The following is a 17,387-nucleotide window of genomic DNA, read 5'->3' as shown; positions in this document are numbered from 1 at the left end:
TGTTTTTAGAAGGTAGGGTGATAAATTTAGGAGTTATTCACAACAGAAATGTGTATCTCTGATAACTAATTTCACAGAGACAGAACAAAGCTAACTCTGCAGACAATACCTGAAGAGTCTGCAAGCTTCTAAAGCCAAAACCTAGTCTACACTAATATTCTTCTTCAAACTTCCCATTGTCACACTCTCATCTTGAGAGTAGCAACGGGAACACTAAGCTGGCTGCCAGCATTTTAACCACTGTGCCATCTAACCCGGCTCAGAACCCTGGGCCAGGAGCAATAACGTCTTTCTGCAACTGGTTTCTCGTCCCCCCATCATCCCCTCTGGCCACAGGGTGGATGACACAGTCAGAGGATGGGTCCAAGTACCAGGGAGGCAATACATGTGAATCCCAGAAGGTCTGTCAGACCAAAAGATATGGCTCAGGGACTTAAACTCTGCAGACACAATTTCAGCTACCATCTCTGTTTCAGTTGATCTTTGATTAGATGGTCAAATCTTTGGGGCAGGAACTGTCTTTTACTCGGTGTTTGTACAGCATCTAGCACAATCCTGACTGGGGCCTTCAGGTGCTCCTGTATAACAAATAATAAATGATAATTTGCTGATGACTCTGCCTCATCTTATTTGTCTTCCTCTGTTGAGCCATGCATATCAAGCTCTCTGATACTTCATCCTAGATGGCCTGCTGCTAGCTAAATATTGGCCGCCAAAACAGAGAGGGCATAGGAGAAAAATAAGGAGCTCTGTCTCCCCCTTTCTCCACTGTTGTGGGTAATACTTCCCATCACTCAAGCTCCCACCTTGGAGTCATCTTAGACTTCTCCCTTCTCCCCTCACATCAGGCCCTTACCAATTCTTGTTGCTTCCTTCACGGTAACATTTCAGAAATCTGACCCTTCTTTTCTATCTTAACAGACAAAAAACATGCATCCTCCACCTCATTAGTTCACCCTCTTCTGCTCTGACCTCCTGGATGTATTATCCTTCCCCCTTGGCCTCCTCTCTTATCCATTCAAAACACAGTTGGTAAAATTATCTTTCTTGCCCAATCAGACCACATCATACACCTCTCTGAATTCCTCCACTGATTATCCTTTGCCCATCATAACCAGTTCAAAGTTTGTATCCTTCCCATGAGGGTCCTGCACAACTCTGCTCAAGCCCATATCTGTGATCTTGTTTCTTCATATGTTCCCCCCTCCCCCACTTCCTTTGCTTTACCAACAATACCAGTCTCAATGTCCCTTTTGTATCCTGCTCCCAGTCCTGTCTTTGTGCCCTCTATCATGCCAGACAAGCGTTAAATGTATTCTCATTTCCAATGTGCTAGCCCATCTTCCTTTCCTTATTCAAATGCCTCATAAAGACTAACTTCCATGAGGCCCACAAACACTAACTCTCGTTGGTCAAATGTCTCATCCACCTGAAAATAATTGGAAGAGAGAGAAGAGGGGGTGTGCTCCCCATATTAGCCCTGCAAGAACTGAATTAGGCTAGGTGGGCCCAAGCAGCTAGTTAGGCTACAAACAGGAGTGTTAGGCTGGAGACCGTTAATTAGAGAGAAGCTTACCTGTGAGCAGAGCTTCTACAAAAGCCAGGAGGCTGGCAACAGAAGGGGACAGGGGTCTGGTAAAGACTCCAGAGACAAGTTGCCTAAAGTTACTCCCTGGGAGGAGGGAAGGAAGGAAGAGATTAGCAAACCCAGAGGAGTGGGGAAGGAGAGGAGGTATGGAAGTGACACAGGGAAAGGCAGCAAGGTACAGGGAATGGACCTTGGCAGCTGTGTAGAGGGTCTATGAACCAGAATCTGGAGTAGTGGATGGGCTTGGGTTTCCCTGCCAGCCACTGCAGGAGTGGCGCAGTGAAGCGGAAGACTATCTGAGACTGCTGGAGAGCAGGAATCTTGATATGCTCCCTCTGGAAGGGGAAACTACAATAGTGACCTGGTCAGAGGGCTGAATCATGAAGCGGACAACAGCTAGGGTGACCAGATGCCCCGATTTTATAGGGACAGTCCTGATTTTTGGGTCTTTTTCTTATATAGGCTCCTATTACCCCCCACTCCCTGTCCTGATTTTTCACATTTGCTGTCTGGTCACTCTAACAGCTGTGCCTCCTGAGGCAGGAGAGGGAATGCAGAGGAGAAATTGATAGGGTGTAACTGCTGGAAGGGGCATCAGTCTGACTGAGCTAATCCCCAGAACTGCCAGCAGGTGTCGCCATCCCACAGTGAGAAGAGCAAACCTGTCACAATTGGAGAATGCAGGCAGGATGGTCACCTCTGATATAAGGGGTCAATCACAGACTGTTTGACAAGAACCTTGAGGTGAGGGGCAGAGAGAGTTGAGCCCGGCTGCAAGGGGCCATAACAGAGAAAGGGGATGGATGCCAGAGTTGCTGCTCCCACAGAGGAGAGCTGAGATGCAACAGGGGTGGGTCCATGCTATGTGGGGACAGATATTGGAGAACCAGCAGAGACTGTGGGAAACCCAAGTGTATTTACAAGACTGTATGGTGCGGGTAACTGGTCATCAGCAGAAGCTGTACAGAATCCTTCAGGAAAGAAATGAGAGTCGTCGTAAGGGCCAGGAATGGGAAAGTATCAGAGGGGTAGCCGTGTTAGTCTGGATCTGTAAAAAGCAACAAAGAGTCCTGTGGCACCTTAAAGACTAACAGATGTATTGGAGCACAAGCTTTCGTGAGTGAATGCCCACTTCATCAGATGCATGTAATGGAAATTTCCAGAGGCAGGTATAAATATGCAGGCAAGAATCAGTCTGGAGATAACGAGGTTAGTTCAATCAGGGAGGGTGAGGCCCTCTTCTAGCAGCTGAGGTGTGAACACCAAGGGAGGAGAAACTGCTTTTGTAGTTGGCTAGCCATTCACAGTCTTTGTTTAATCCTGATCTGGTGGTGTCAAATTTGCAAATGAACTGAAGCTCAGCAGTTTCTTTTTGAAGTCTGGTCCTGAAGTTTTTTTTGCTGTAAGATGTCTACCTTTACATCTGCTATTGTGTGGCCAGGGAGGTTGAAGTGTTCTCCTACAGGTTTTTGTATATTGCTAATATCTGATTTGTGTCCATTTATCCTTTTATGTAGGGACTCTCCAGTTTGGCCGACGTACATAGCAGAGGGGCATTGCTGGCACATGATGGCATATATAACACCTGCACGTCCACCAATGTTATATACACAAAAAAACTTTAGGACCAGACTTTAAAGAGAAGTCCGGGGGTCTCTGCTCGGTGTCCCCATCAGGTTCCCTTCGTTTAGCCCTGTGACTTCACTCCCATTCCTGTTATTTCATTAGTTGTCCCCTGCAATTATTTGGTATCACAGACCTGTGGAGCCTCCCCTTAGGCTGGCGGGAGGTCCTTTAGTAGTGGGTGGCCTCTGCCCACCCACTTCCTAGATACCAACAGGACCAGTTGGCAGAGAAGTTGTTAACTGTGGAGCAGGCCTGGTAGGAGACCACACATGCCCTGGAGCTCCTGTGGGAGAAACTCAGAGGTGCAATGGAGGAGCAGGACAGGTGGCAGCTCATGGTCCGAGATCTAAGACAAGAAAGCAATGACTTGAGAGCCCAGGTGTGGCAGGTATGGGGTAGGTGATTTAGAATAGGAGAATACTTGCAGTTGTGAAGGGGAGGGTGTGCTCCTCACACTGGCCCTGCAAGAGCTGAATTAGCTCAGGTGGGCCCAATCATCTAATTAGGCTTCAAACAGGGAGCTTTAGGCTGGAGGCAGCTAATCAGAGAGAAGCTCATCTATGAGGGACAGACAGGGCTTCTACACAAGCCAGAGGCTGGCAACAGAATGGGTGCTGGGGAAGGAGTCTGCAGTCACTCCCAGGTAGGAGGGAGGAGTGTTTGGTGGCTGCAGAGACGAGTTGCCAAAAGTTATTGCCTGGGAGGAGGGAGGGAAGAGACTGGCAAACCCAGAGGAAGCAGGAGGGGCAGGAGGTATAGAAGCAACTCAGAGAATGGATCTTGACTGCTGTGTAGCGGCTCTCTGAACTGGAACCTGGAGTAGAGAGTAGGCCTGGATTTCCCTGCCAGCCACTGCAGGAGTGGCACCATCAGGCAGTGAAGCAGAAGACTGCTAGAGAGCAGGAAGCATGATACACTCCCCCCTGCCTCCACCTACCCTGGATGGAAGGGGAATCCACAGTAGTGACCTGGAGTCACAGGGAGGACAGCTGCAATTCCTGAAAAGAACTAGATAAATTCATGGAGGTTAAGTCCATTAATGGCTATTAGCCAGGATGGGTAAGGAATGGTGTCCATAGCCTCTGTTTGTCAGAGGATGGAGCTGGATGGCAGGAGAGAGATCACTTGATCATTACCTGTTAGGTTCACTCCCTCTGGGGCACCTGGCATTGGTCACTGTCGGTAGACAGGATACTGGGCTGGATGGAAGATTGGTCTGACCCAGTACAGCCATTCTTATGTTCTGAGAATAAGAGAAGGGCTGCAGAGGAGAAACTGACTGGGTATAACTGCTGGAAGGGGTGTTGGCCTGACTGAGCTAATCCCCAGAACTGCCAGCAGGCAGCACCATCCAGCAGTGAGTAGAGCAAACCCATCACAGGGGACTGAATGAGGAATTTTTTTTATCAAATGTTGTCTTCTCTGCACAGGCACCGACTTTCTAATGTGCTGGGGGTGCTCAACCCCTGGCTCTGCCCCAGACCCCACCCCACCTCTTCTGCCCTCTTCCATCCCTTCCCCCTCCACTGAACTTGCTGTGTCCTCGTTCCTCTCCCCTCCTCCTCCTCCTGAGCCTTCTGCATGCCGTGAAACAGCTGATTGCGGCGGGCGGGAGGCGTGGGGAGGGAGAGGGAGGTGCTGATTGTCGGGGTTTGTCGACAGGTGGGAGGTCCTGGGGGGAGGGGGAGGTTCTGATAGCGGGGCTGCCGGTGGGTGCTCACCATTTTTTTTTTTTTTTTTTTTTTCCCCCTGTGGATGCTCCAGCCCCAGAGCACCCATTGAGTCAGTGCCTATATTTCTCTAGGTGTCCCAGTGTGTCTGTCTTCTCTGTGACTATCTTTAGGGCTATATCTACACTGCACTTTTGTCACTCAGGGGTCTGAGAAAAACACCTCCCTGAATGACAAAAGTTTTGAAGACTAAAAGTACCAGTGTGGACAGCGCTTTGTTGGTGGGAGAGTGTCTCATTGAGGGTGGTTTTATTTTGTCAGGAGAGCTCTCCTGACAACAAAGAGCTGCTACACTGCGCACCTTACAATGGCATGACTGTAGTGGCACAGCCAGGCTGTTGTAAGGCGCTCAGTGTAGACATAGTCCCTGCACTGAAGAGTTACAAGCGGTCTCTGTGTTGAGCATGTAGTTTTATAGGCATGTTTTAGGAATGGCGAAATAAAATCTTTGTGACTGTTGTTTTGGGTGTGGGACTTGCTAACTGGATCGTTGGTAACTACAAGCATATTGGGAGGTTGTGACTCTGATCCTCAAACTTGGCTGTAGTTTGCAATGAGTTCCCCTCTGATGGAGAGGAGGGGAAATTCACTTTAATAGAATTGACTTCGAGGCTGCCAGCCAGATGCTAAGCTGGAAACCCTGGTCACTGCTATGACCTGAATATAAAGTAGCTATGAAACTACTAGTAATGGAGAATAGGCAAATATAAATATAAATATATATTTTTAATTCCCAGAAGAATTAGTAAGGTGATCTGCTTGTTCTGTCAATATATATTAATGTGAAAATGTTGAGTTTTTAAATGTTCCCATCAGCTCCAAATCAGAGAGTCTGGAGGAATAAAATGTCCAAACATCCCTTAACAGCAGCCTTTGCTGTACTATATAGTACATTTCCTTAAAAAGAGCCAGGAGAACACACAAACCCAGCCAGATCTTTTTCCTAATCCCAGGGTTTTTCCTTCTCCGCTCTATTTTTGTAGCCATCCCCATCCAGTACTTGTTTTCACTCATACAACACTGCAGAGCTTTCCACACCCTATAGTATAAATCTCATATGCTGGATCCCTTCCTGGGACTGGTGACTTCACTGTAGAGTCTGGGTAGGGTGACCAGATCACCCAGGTCAAATATTGGGATGTGGGGGGTGGGTGGGGCAGAGGGGGGAAAAAAACTGCAGCAGAGCAAAAATAAAAAAAACCCCACACTCCCACACCATTCCTCCTCCCTCTGCAAGCGCTGGAGGGAGGCCTGGGAGACGCAGGGGGAGTGCGGGGCTGGGGTGAGTGAGTCTGGCCTGGCCCCGAGCGCAGGCAGGACTTGGGTGGTACCTGGAGGGAGAGTAGGGGGGTGGCCCGCAGGGCCAGGTGGCGGCTGTTCTCCCCACCTGGGCAGGAGGACTCGGGAGCAGCCGCTGCTGCAGCTCCCACTGCTGCGGGGGGAGGAAGCGGCCATGGCACTCGGGTCCGAACCCCCCGAGCCTGGGCCTGCTGCGGGGACCCAGCGCGCGCCCAGCTCCTGGCCAGTCGCATCTGGGCTGGCTGCCCAGCTGATGCAATCCCGTGGGCGGCCCCAGAGTGGGGACAGCAGGCCCCAGCCCCCCCCCCCCCCCCCCCGTCCTTCTCGGGTCCCGCAGGGGAATGAACGGGGCTGCCGATGCTGCCGCCTGCGGGATTGCAGCAGCTGGGCAGCCAGCCCAGATGCAACTGGCCAGGGGCTGGGCGTGCGCTGGGTCCCCGCAGCAGGCCTGGGTTTGGGTTCGGGCCCGGGTGCGAGAGCCGCAGCCGCCGAGCGCCACGTGCTTGGCCAGCAGCCGCTTCCTCCCACAGCGGCAGCTGCTCCCGACTCCCGCTGCCCAGGTGGGAAGAACCCCCCTACTCTCCCTCCAGGTACTGCCCGAGTCCTGCCTGCGCTCGGGGCCAGGCCAGACTCACTCACCCCAGCCCCGCACTCCCCCTGCGTCTCCCGGGCCTCCCTCCAGCGCTTGCAGAGGGAGGAAGAATGGCGTGCCTGGGGAAGAGGTGGGGATTTGGGGAGGGAGCCAATGGGGGAAGGAAGGGACGGAGTCGGCGCAGGGGGGAGGGGCGCGAGCCCTTCCGGGCTCCAGAGCCTTTGCTTGCTTGTTCAGTGTCCCGACCTAACATTGGTCGGGACACAGGACAAACAAGCAAATATCGGGACAGTCCCAATAAAATCGGGATATCTGGTCACCCTAAGTCTGGGTCAAAACTGTGCCGTCAGGGATCAGGAAGTCCTATATTTCCCCTCTCAGCTATAAACCATCCTTCTTCTCTAAGGAATCCTGCCTGGAAAGAAAATACCTTGATTTAGGGCCCAGCCCTAAAGATCGTGAGTGCTCTTACCGCCATGTTGATTTCAATGAGAGCTGACAGCACTAAGCCTTTGCAGGATCAGGCCTTTTAGCTCTAAAGCTGAATATACAATTGCAAATAATTGTCCCAGGCTTGTTACCACTGAAATTAATAGCAAAACTCCCATCCGTATTAATGGGAGCAAGTTAAAAACTATAGGCTCTAGGCTCACGTACAGTTCTGTATGACTGTAAGCTATGCCCAGTATTGTTTTGTTTATCCAGTTGTCATCCTTCCGTGTGTAAATACATCCACATTATTTAATATTAATTATTTTGAATTTGCTTCCACATCTGACAAAATAATCACTTTGCTAAAAGAGTATAGAAAATAACATAGTAAACCAACAGGGATTTCTGTTGTCAGAGAACATGAGTGCAAATCTAAATGAGATGCTAAAAGGCCAGGCAAGCAGATGGCTGAGTGACATAAATGTTGAAAAATTCAGATATGTCTAGTAAAGTACAGCTTTCTAATACGGTGAGAATTGTGTGTTGGTATGTTTTAAAATCAGTATTCTGGTTGGTTGGTTGGTTTGTTTGTTTTTTCTTCCCATAGCTCCAGAAATTCAGCAAAATGCAAATTTTCACCTGTTTGTATAAATACATAAATGATGTTTTTCCTTTCCTGACTGTTATAACTGCAGTTAATCTAATGTTTTGTATATAGAAACACAACAGAGGAATAATCTAAATAGCTTAAGTGTTCCCACAAACCAGCTGGTAGATAAGTCTTAAAGAATGAATTTTATGGAATAGTCCCATCAACAAAAGTAGATCTAAAAATGGCACTGAGAGGGTAGGTCTTCACTACAGAATTAACTTGTGCTCTTACCAAGGGTTTAGTCCAGTGCTTAATTTGTAATGAAAGAGGTGCCAGGGCTCAACTAATTAAGTGCTGGAGCTCAAGCAATTTTTTTTTTTACTTTCATAACTGACCAGGAGCGGAGGAAGTGCCCTAAAAGTGAAGGGGCCACAGGTGCCCAAACTGTGGCCCTGCCCCACTGTGCCACACAGCCCCTGAGCCCTCACACGGCCCCTTTCCCTCCCCCCCCCAATCCCACCACCACTCACTCCTCTCTGCCCATTGCTCACCCTTACAGCTGGTAAAAAGTGGGAGGGCCATGCCACCTGACCATTCCAATGCCCCTGTAAGTGACACAGCAAGTCTAGAGGTTCTGGGGCTCAACCCTGGCACAAATTAAGCACTGGTTTAGTCTTCCCGCTCCTCTCATCCCCATACACAAACCTTTAACTCAGGTTTGGAGGTGCTCTGAACCTGGGCTAGCCAGGACCGGCTCTAACTTTTTTGCCGCCCCAAGCAAAAAAAAAACCACGCCCCCCCGTAACAAACCCCACTCCCCCCAGCGCCGCCCCGCCAAACAAAAAACAACCAACCAAACAAAAAAACCCAGCGCCGCTGCGCCGAACCAAAAAACAACAACCAAAAAAATCCACCCCGAGCGCTGCCCCACCGAACCAAAAAAAAAAACCAACAAAACCCCCGAGCGCCGCCCCGCTGAAACCAACCAACCAAACAAAAAAACCCTCGAGGGCCGCCCCTTACAACGTGCCGCCCCAAGCATGTGCTTGGTTGGCTGGTGCCTGGAGCCGGCCCTGGGGCTAGCTTATCTGGCTGGAGGTAGGGGTTAGAGCCCCGGCTGTACTTTAAGTTGGGCTTTAACCTGCTCACTTTGCAGTGTGGATGCAGGCTGTAGCCCTGGTTATTTAACTTGGGCTGGTAGTCCTCCAGTGCCTTCCCACAGTTCCTTATGGGCTGCATTGTAGTGGGGTTGGATTTCAGCAGAACAACATACTGGCACTTTTGCCACATGGAGGATGCCATTTTGCTCTCAAAATGGCATCCTCCACATAGCGTGACCTTACATGCACCGTGTATAGTTTCTGACTTAATGTGCTTTGGTGTTTTAACTACTTAAAATGTGTCTCTGCCAAAGAGGTGATAGCTGGCAGACCGAAGACTAAAACTGGGTGCTTTTGGTGGACCACAGAGGGAGAATATAGGTGCAGTTGCCCTGCACTGACAGTGTCACCCACTAGTGACACCAAAATAAGACATTGCTTATGGTAGGTTGTATAGATCTGATTCTTCCTCCTCTTTCTTATATGAGGGATGCAATAGTTAACAATGTTACCATTTAAATGATCATCTTGGGGAATCTCCGCTAACACTTCTTTGAAACAAATGGGGCAGTTCACTCTTCTCAGAGCTCTTGTTTCAGACTTTTCCGACTCCTGAAATCTCTTCTGCATCAAGCTACGTTCAGTTCACACTTTTTGAGGTTTTCTTTACCACCATAATGGCTAGAAACTTACTTTAAAAGAAAATGAAAGATGAAGCTTTGTAGAACACCCTAGCAGCTTCACAATGCTGTCCATATGCCAAACCACCATGTGCTGTCTGGCCCAATCCAAATCCTGACTGAGTTCTAGATCATTTACAGGATCAGAACCTACCCTGTCTTCCCCAGACCTAACTGAAGACAGAATTTGAAGGCAAAGGGGTTTCACAGATGTAGATTAGGTAAAATACCCTGCAGAATCTTAGAATATAAGAATGGCCATACGGGTCAGACCAAAGGTCCATCTTGCCCAGTATCCTGTCTTCCGACAGTGGCCAATGCCAGATGCTTCAAAAGGAATGAATAGATAATCAAGTAATAGGTACCCTGTCACCCATTCCCACCTTCTGGGAAACAGAGGCTAGACACATCATTAAGCTCTCATCTACTACATTGATGGGAGCTATAGATGCACCTAAATAGCTAGAACATGATGCACAAACCAGAAGCAATACAGTTTGACTTTCAGACCCAGGTTGAGTTTTCAAGGCTGACAATTAAAAGAAATTTATTTTTACTTGTAAACTCAGCAAATTTCCTTCAGAAGGCATTGGGGGAAAGTAAACACAGAATCTCTCAGTGCCATTTTTAAAGTCACTTTTCAGAGCAGCACAACATTCTAAAGCTTCTGCACTACTCTAATCCATTCAGGAACCCCATTCTTTTCTAGAACAGTCATAAATGAAGAGCACTGAGTTAGAAGATGATTAACACCTGATTCCCACCTATTCTTTGTGCCCTATTCACCCTCACAGTCCTTGGCATGTAGAGCCTGTCCCTGAAGTTACTGCAGTTCATCATTCTGCAGAAGTTACAATATGAAGAAACTCAAAACAGTACATCAAAGGCTCTTCTGTGTGGGTGGTGCATAAACAAAGGTTTCTTTCTTTGTGATGAATGTGCAGTGCTAGCTCTGATGCTAGAATTTACGAATATTCAGTGCTGATTTAGAGCACTACAGTGAAATAATGTCTTTTTGTTCCTTTAGGGCCTTTAGTTTTGTTTCCAAAATGTTGGCAGATACTGAGTGCTGATTAAACAACCAAAAGGATATTCCTAAGGACAGAGTTAACTGCAGCATGTTAATTTAGTTTCCCATAAACGAACATGGGCTGTGAGGTAATGTGGCAGAACTTTCTGTTAGTTTGTGTAGTCTATATTTATCAGTATTGTACCAGTCAGTCATTACTGGAGCAAAACAAGAGATAACCAGCTGGAACTTTGAGGGTATGGTACCTGCAAGTTTTATGAATCATTCAGGACACTAGATCCCTTTCTCACTGTGCACCATAGTTCACCCTGGGTAGAGTAATTGAATAACGCAACTGTAAACAAGTCTGCATATTTGCTGATCTATTACTTGCCAATTTTCAATGGCTAGGTTGCAGAACACATTTCAAATTAAATGTTATGTTGAAAACCGAAACTCAAGGCAAACATAGCCATAGCCCACATCCTGCAAAGGGCGAACACTGACACCCATGTAGAGGCTCATTGGCTTCATTGGGACTCCAAGTAGATGTTAGGGTCCACCTGTATGGATTCCTTTGCAGGACTGGGCCCTAAATTCCCAGAGGAATCACTACAACACAATCATCAGACTTTGTGGATGATGTGACAGTGCAGGACTTCTGGCCAGAAAAACAGTGATATGTCAATGATAGTACCTTATGAAGCTGGTACTTGCATTTGGTTTCTAATATACATTAATCCTTTTTAAAAATACAGTTTGGAGGGGAGCTGGTCACTTTTTATATTCTCTTTCGACAGTTCATGGAATATGTAAAAATGTAATAAGTATAACAATAATTGAACAGGTTTCAGAGTGGTAGCCATGTTAGTCTGTATCAGCAAAAACGAGAAGTCCTTGTGGCACCTTCGAGACTAACAAATTTGTTTGGGCATAAGCTTTCATGGGCTAGAACCCACTTCATCAGATGCATGAAGTGAAAAATACAGGAGCAGGTATACAATACATGAAAGGATGGGGGTTGCTTTACCAAGTGTGAGGTCAGTCTAACGAGAAAAATCAATTAACAGCAGGATACTAAGGGAGGGAAAATAACTTTTGAAGTGGTAAGAGAGTGGCCCATTACAGATAGTTGACAAGAAGGTGTGAGTAACAGTAAGGAGAAATTAGTATTGGGCGAAATTAAGTTTAAGCTTTGTAATGACCCAATCTTTATTCAGGCCTAATCTGATGGTATCCAGTTTGCAAATTAATTCAAGTTCTGCAGCTTCATGTTGGAGTCTGTTTTTGAAGTTTTTGTTGTTGAATTGCCACTTTTAGGTCTGTTATTGAGTGATCAGAGAGATTGAAATATTCTCCTACTGGTTTTTTTAATGTTATGATTCCTGATGTCAGATTTGTGTCCATTTATTCTTTTGCATAGAGACTGTCTGGTTTGGTCAATGTACATGGCAGAGGGGCATTGCTGGCACATGATGGCATATATCACATTGGTAGATGTGCAGGTGAACGAGCCCCGGATGGTGTGGCTGATGTGGTTAGGTCCTATGATGATGTCCCTTGAATAAATATGTGGACAGAGCTGGCACAGGGGTTTGTAGCAGGGTTTAGTTCCTGGGTTGGTGTTTTTGTTGTGTGGTGTGTAGTTGCTGGTGAGTATTTGCTTCAGGTTGGGGGGCTGTCTGTAGGTGAGGACTCAATATCAATATTCAATATCATTGAATATTTATCCAGGATGCTCAAACATCATCATACCACCATTTTAAAAGATATTAAATTAGTGCTTAAAATAGTGGATACATCATTCAAAGAAGGGATTAAAGCCTTAAGGTTGATTGTATTCATTTGTTATCTCTGCACTATCTAGTTGCCTATATATTTCTGCAGAGTGCTGCTATGAATAGTGAGGGATCTAAAATCTTTTGGCTGATAGGCACTGTACATCCTGAAGGAAGCTTATTCCCTTCCCTCCCACAACCCCCATTGTGATTCAGCAACATGCCTAGAGGCTAGTTATCTAGTGCACAGGATTTACAACAATCAGAATGTAACATGCAGGCACTAGTTGAAAAGGTGAGAGGCAATATCATGAAGCAGACCATGCACGCAGCAGCCAAACCTTGAGATAATGTGGCTTAGTGTAATTGTTAAAGGAAGGTGGACCATGCAATGTTTAGAAGGTTTGGGAATATGGATAGGGGGTCTGAAAGAGGAAGATGTGGAGAAAAACATGTGGGACCTGAAGGAGAGTCCTAGAAAAGCTTGAGATATAGGGAAAGACTCTGAAGTTGTGGAGCCTGACAGAAGCTTTAAAGATTGTGTTGTGATAAATCACAGAAATCTTGGGCTCTCAGCTGAAGGGTTGTGAACCCCAGAGGGTCAGACTCATGAATAGGTTTCAGGTGGGTCACTGCCACCATCCTTTTCTTTCTGGCTAGATGCAAAGGGTTCCTGAACCTTTTTTCTGTTGTAACATGGGGTATGGAAAAGCTTAAGAAACCACTGTGATAAATATTTATATTTACACCTTTGTACATCTCTTTTCTATTTATTAGATTCTAACCTTTTCAGGGCAGGAACTGTCTCTTACTAGGCACTTGTAAAGAGCCTAGTGCAATGGGAGATTGATCCTGGTAGAGGCTCTTAGGTGCTATTATGATACAAATAATAACGATGCATGATAAATTGTAATGATACTTCTGGAGTAGTAAGACTTTACCTAATAATGCATAAGACCCTACTGGATTTGATGGAGTCATTGGCATCAGGTCAATATCTCTTTAAAAAAATTGTGTGTATATATTGTATGTACATACATATATATCTTCACAACAGGCAGTAATAGGACCTATTGTGACAAATCTCATAGACATCTCTTTGGAATTTTAAAAAATATGTAAAACAAAGTTAATAGAGCACTTAAGATCAGACTAGTCAAAGTGCTAGAGAATGTCTTGTAGGGAACACCCATGCATTGGCAGGTGGATGGTTAGGGCAAGTGGCAGAATGAGTATTAGCTTTAACTATTAGACTATTGGCTTATGTCACAAAATTTAAAAATGGGGGACCCAGTCCCCATGTAGTGTAAATATGTGTAGGTCCACTGAGGATCTGGATAGAGGGAAGGGGGGTTGTGAGCTAATTTTTTTTAAAGTGCTTACATCATTATAAAAGCATTTTAATTCTAAAACTTTTTATCCCAATTTGTAAATGGACATTTTCTCTTAGAAATACCCTGCAAATGTGTCAACAGAGAAATATGCACTGTTGTATTTCATTTATTACAACTTACAGGCAATGTAGCTGGGATGTAGTTTAATCAAAGAAAGGAATCCAAAAAAGCTGTGAAACATCTCCCTGTATTCCTTTGGGAAATGGCACAGAGCTTTCTCCTTCATTTAAAAGAAAACAACCCCCCCAGGCTTGACTATCACTACTGTGATTCATCAGCTGCTGTCTCCTAGCCAGGTCTGATTTTCTGATTGGCCGGAAGGACTTTTCAAGGTGTGTCATCTGACAAGACGCTGTTGCAGTTTTAAGGATACTGATGGAATATGACAACCACCTTGAACGGTAAGAACTATTTTATATATATATATATATTCTCTAATCAATACAGCTTTATATTTATGGAATTGATGTTAATGTTTTAATAAAGAAATTGTTAGGCATACCAAGAGTTTTTCCCAGAGCTATTGTTTATCTATGTGCAGATTTTACAGATCAGAGAAATTTAAAATCTTGATTAGGTTGCTTAGCAAGGGCAATTATTCTGCAGCATGTCAGCATGGCTTTTAAAGTTCCGAGTCCAGCAAAATCTAAACATGTAATATGACACGGTGCTGTAAAAATCTACAAGGAACTAGATAACGTTCAGTGTTATCTACTTCCTTATAATACTCTTTTTATAACCATAGTGAGATTTTTACTTTGTCTTTCTCTTTCATAAAACTTGCATGTACCATACACTTTGGAAGTCCACTAATGCAGGAAGACATTTTCTAATGTGTTTTATTAAGGGTAGTTCTTTGCAGTCTTCTGAATTTTCTGACAAATTAGGGCAGCAATCTGAGTCACTAGGAAAAGAGTGAGGCATCTGAAGAAGTGAGGTTTTTTTACCCACAAAAGCTTATGCCCAAATAAATCTGTTAGTCTTCAAGATGCCACCGGACTCCTTGTTGTTTTTGTGGATACAGACTAACACGGATACCCCCTGACAGGAAAAGAGAAAAATGCATTTTATTTTAAGAAGTCTTTTCAGTTGCCTTTGAAGAAATTAGCGAGAAGACTATAGAAAAATGTTCATTCTTTATGTGTTTGGTTCTATTTAAACTTTACTATCTAAGGACGAGGATGAAATTACCAGTTTCAGATAGACACATGCAAAAGATTTGAAGGATGTAAACTTGTCCATGTTCATGTAAATGTCTGATCCGATAATGTTGGAGTACAGTGAAAAGGTTTTGAAAAGGAGCAGCTGTAATGTCCAGTCAGTATAATGTCTACTTTTCCCACTTTGACAGCAGCATAGCTTTAGAGTCAATTTCACATGACTGTACTTGTTTCTGCGCTCAACATTTTTTGTTGTGCTCATAGGCATCATTTTCTATGCGAGGTATAAATATGATGACGTACTGAAAAGTTGTTTGGGTTTTGTTTTAATGCAATCTGCAAATCTGAGTTGTTTTAGCAAATCTGTATCAGTAAAAGGAAACACAAACTTGTTGTTAAAATATGCAAACTTCAAAATCTTCTTTAAAAGCAAAGAGAATTATTCAAACATGAACTCTGCCCCTGTCTTGATTATGATAGCAAGAGCTATCAGCTCATGTGTGCTTGGTTCCAATGTTTTTACCAGCCTGTCCAACTGGGGGCATCCTTATGAGCTTTAGAATCCTATTCTTCCTTTCCATGTCCATAGCTTTGCTCTGAGAGAGTGGAGTCTTTTTCCCTGTATTAATGACAGGTTTCAGAGTAGCAGCCGTGTTAGTCTGTATCCGCAAAAAGAACAGGAGTACTTGTGGCACCTTAGAGACTAACAAATTTATTAGAGCATAGTGGGCTGTAGTCCACGAAAGCTTATGCTCTAATAAATTTGTTAGTCTCTAAGGTGCCACAAGTACTCCTGTTCTTTTTTCCCTGTAGTGTAATGATCATTTGGTGACTCTAGGGGGTGCTGGAGTGCAAATGTATAATAACCCCCAGGGAAATAGTATAGTGTAGTTCCTCTTAACCTTCACTTGCCTTAAAGTGCGTAACCTGAGGTTATTCTGACTTGAGTGCCCATCACTATAGTATCAAACCAGTCCTGAGTCTAGAAAGAGAGCAGTACATTCTTACATGATCCACTGGGCTGCTACCACCAATGAATGACTTTAAATGTGAGATTAAACCTTTACAGTTAGCTACAATAGCAGCCTGCATCAAGTTTTTGCTTCTCTTTTGTGTGATGAGGCACAGCCTTTAGTTTTATAAGGGTTGGTGGCTGTGGTTACTGTTTCTGTGTACCAGGATGTCATCTAATTTATTTGTATTTAGGCTGGAAAGACCATAATTGGGGAAGAAGTTACTAACAATATTCAGTTTGAAATGCATTTACCACTTTATGGCAAGACCCTGTGATGTGATGTGATTTTTCTTGCTCTCTGACTTTTTTTTGTTGTTCATCTGAAAGACTTTAGGATCCTCCCAAGCCTTTCTGGACAAGGGGAACTGAGACAGACTATCTTTGGAACTCATCAGACCCACTCAGTAGCTGATAAAGCATGTTAACCCGTCACTTCCAAGTCAGGCGCTTAGTGGTTTGCCTTGTCAAATGATTTGGAAGAGAAATTGTTCTTGGGTTTCTTGCATAGCAAGGCTGAATGCTAATACCAGGCTGACCTGCCCAGGTGGCTTTAGAGAGACAAGGTGGGTGAGGTAATATCTCTTATTGGACCAACTTCTGTTGGTGAGAGAGATGGTCAATTGACATCTGTGAAAGATTGTGACTGCAGTGCATTTATAACTTTAACCCCATATGATTAAAGAAATATTGTATAAGATTTAGAAAAAGTTGGTACTTGTTCTCAGGTCTGTTGGGGCAGCTTTGTGCTGGTCTCCGGTTGATGTATTCTCTGGAGCTAGTTTTTGTGTCAGTCTTCTGTGCTGGAAAATCCTCCAATGGTTTACAGTCATCACAGTGGCTCCAGAACAACCTCCTCCTGACCCCAGCATGGCGGGGGTAGTGGGGGAGGAGAGGGTATGTCTGTACTCTAGCCTTCCTCAGCTGCCCAAACCCTTTAGATATTTGGCCTTTTTGTCCTATAAAAGGGTGTTTTGTTTAATTGAAGGAAAATATACTTGAGTCTTGGAGCCTTTTCTGTCTTCTTCTTTTTTTTTTTTTAATGAAAGGCATATTGCTCTATTTGCTGCAGTGGTGTCATCAGATTAGTGCTGATCTCTTAACTGTCATTTGCTTCGCATCAAGGAAAACCAATCTAGCAGAGCTATATTTTTTGACTGACATGTAGTTAGCAATTCAGTAAACATCACTGTTTAATCTTTTAATTATTTTAGAGAAGTTAGCTGAAACTCTTAGAGATGGGTCTGAACTAGAATATTGGATATGAAACCTGCTTAAACTCTAGGGAAGTTCTGGTCTGGCTGACAACTTCATGTCTTGAATCCATTTCTAGAAACTATGGGCCAAATTCTGCTCTTAATTACACCTGTACAATTCTATTGAATTCAATTGGTG

At 44.9% G+C, this 17,387-nt stretch overlaps 1 protein-coding gene across 1 annotated transcript in view; it reads left to right on the top strand.

The window, feature by feature from the left end:
* The first annotated feature begins 3,789 nt into the window (after window positions 1-3,789).
* Window positions 3,790-17,387, top strand: part of BCAR3 (BCAR3 adaptor protein, NSP family member) — a 188,442-nt gene continuing 174,844 nt past the window's right edge. The window contains exons 1-2 of the mRNA XM_024103193.3: window positions 3,790-3,857; window positions 14,113-14,221. The gene's annotated coding sequence lies outside the window, so the exon portion shown is untranslated. The remainder of the gene's footprint in view (window positions 3,858-14,112; window positions 14,222-17,387) is intronic.

Source organism: Chrysemys picta, chromosome 8 (assembly GCF_011386835.1).
Source record: "Chrysemys picta bellii isolate R12L10 chromosome 8, ASM1138683v2, whole genome shotgun sequence".
Taxonomy (NCBI): Eukaryota; Metazoa; Chordata; order Testudines; family Emydidae; genus Chrysemys; species Chrysemys picta.
The sequence above is the reverse complement of the archived record's forward strand: the minus strand, read 5'-3'. Positions and strand labels throughout refer to the sequence as shown.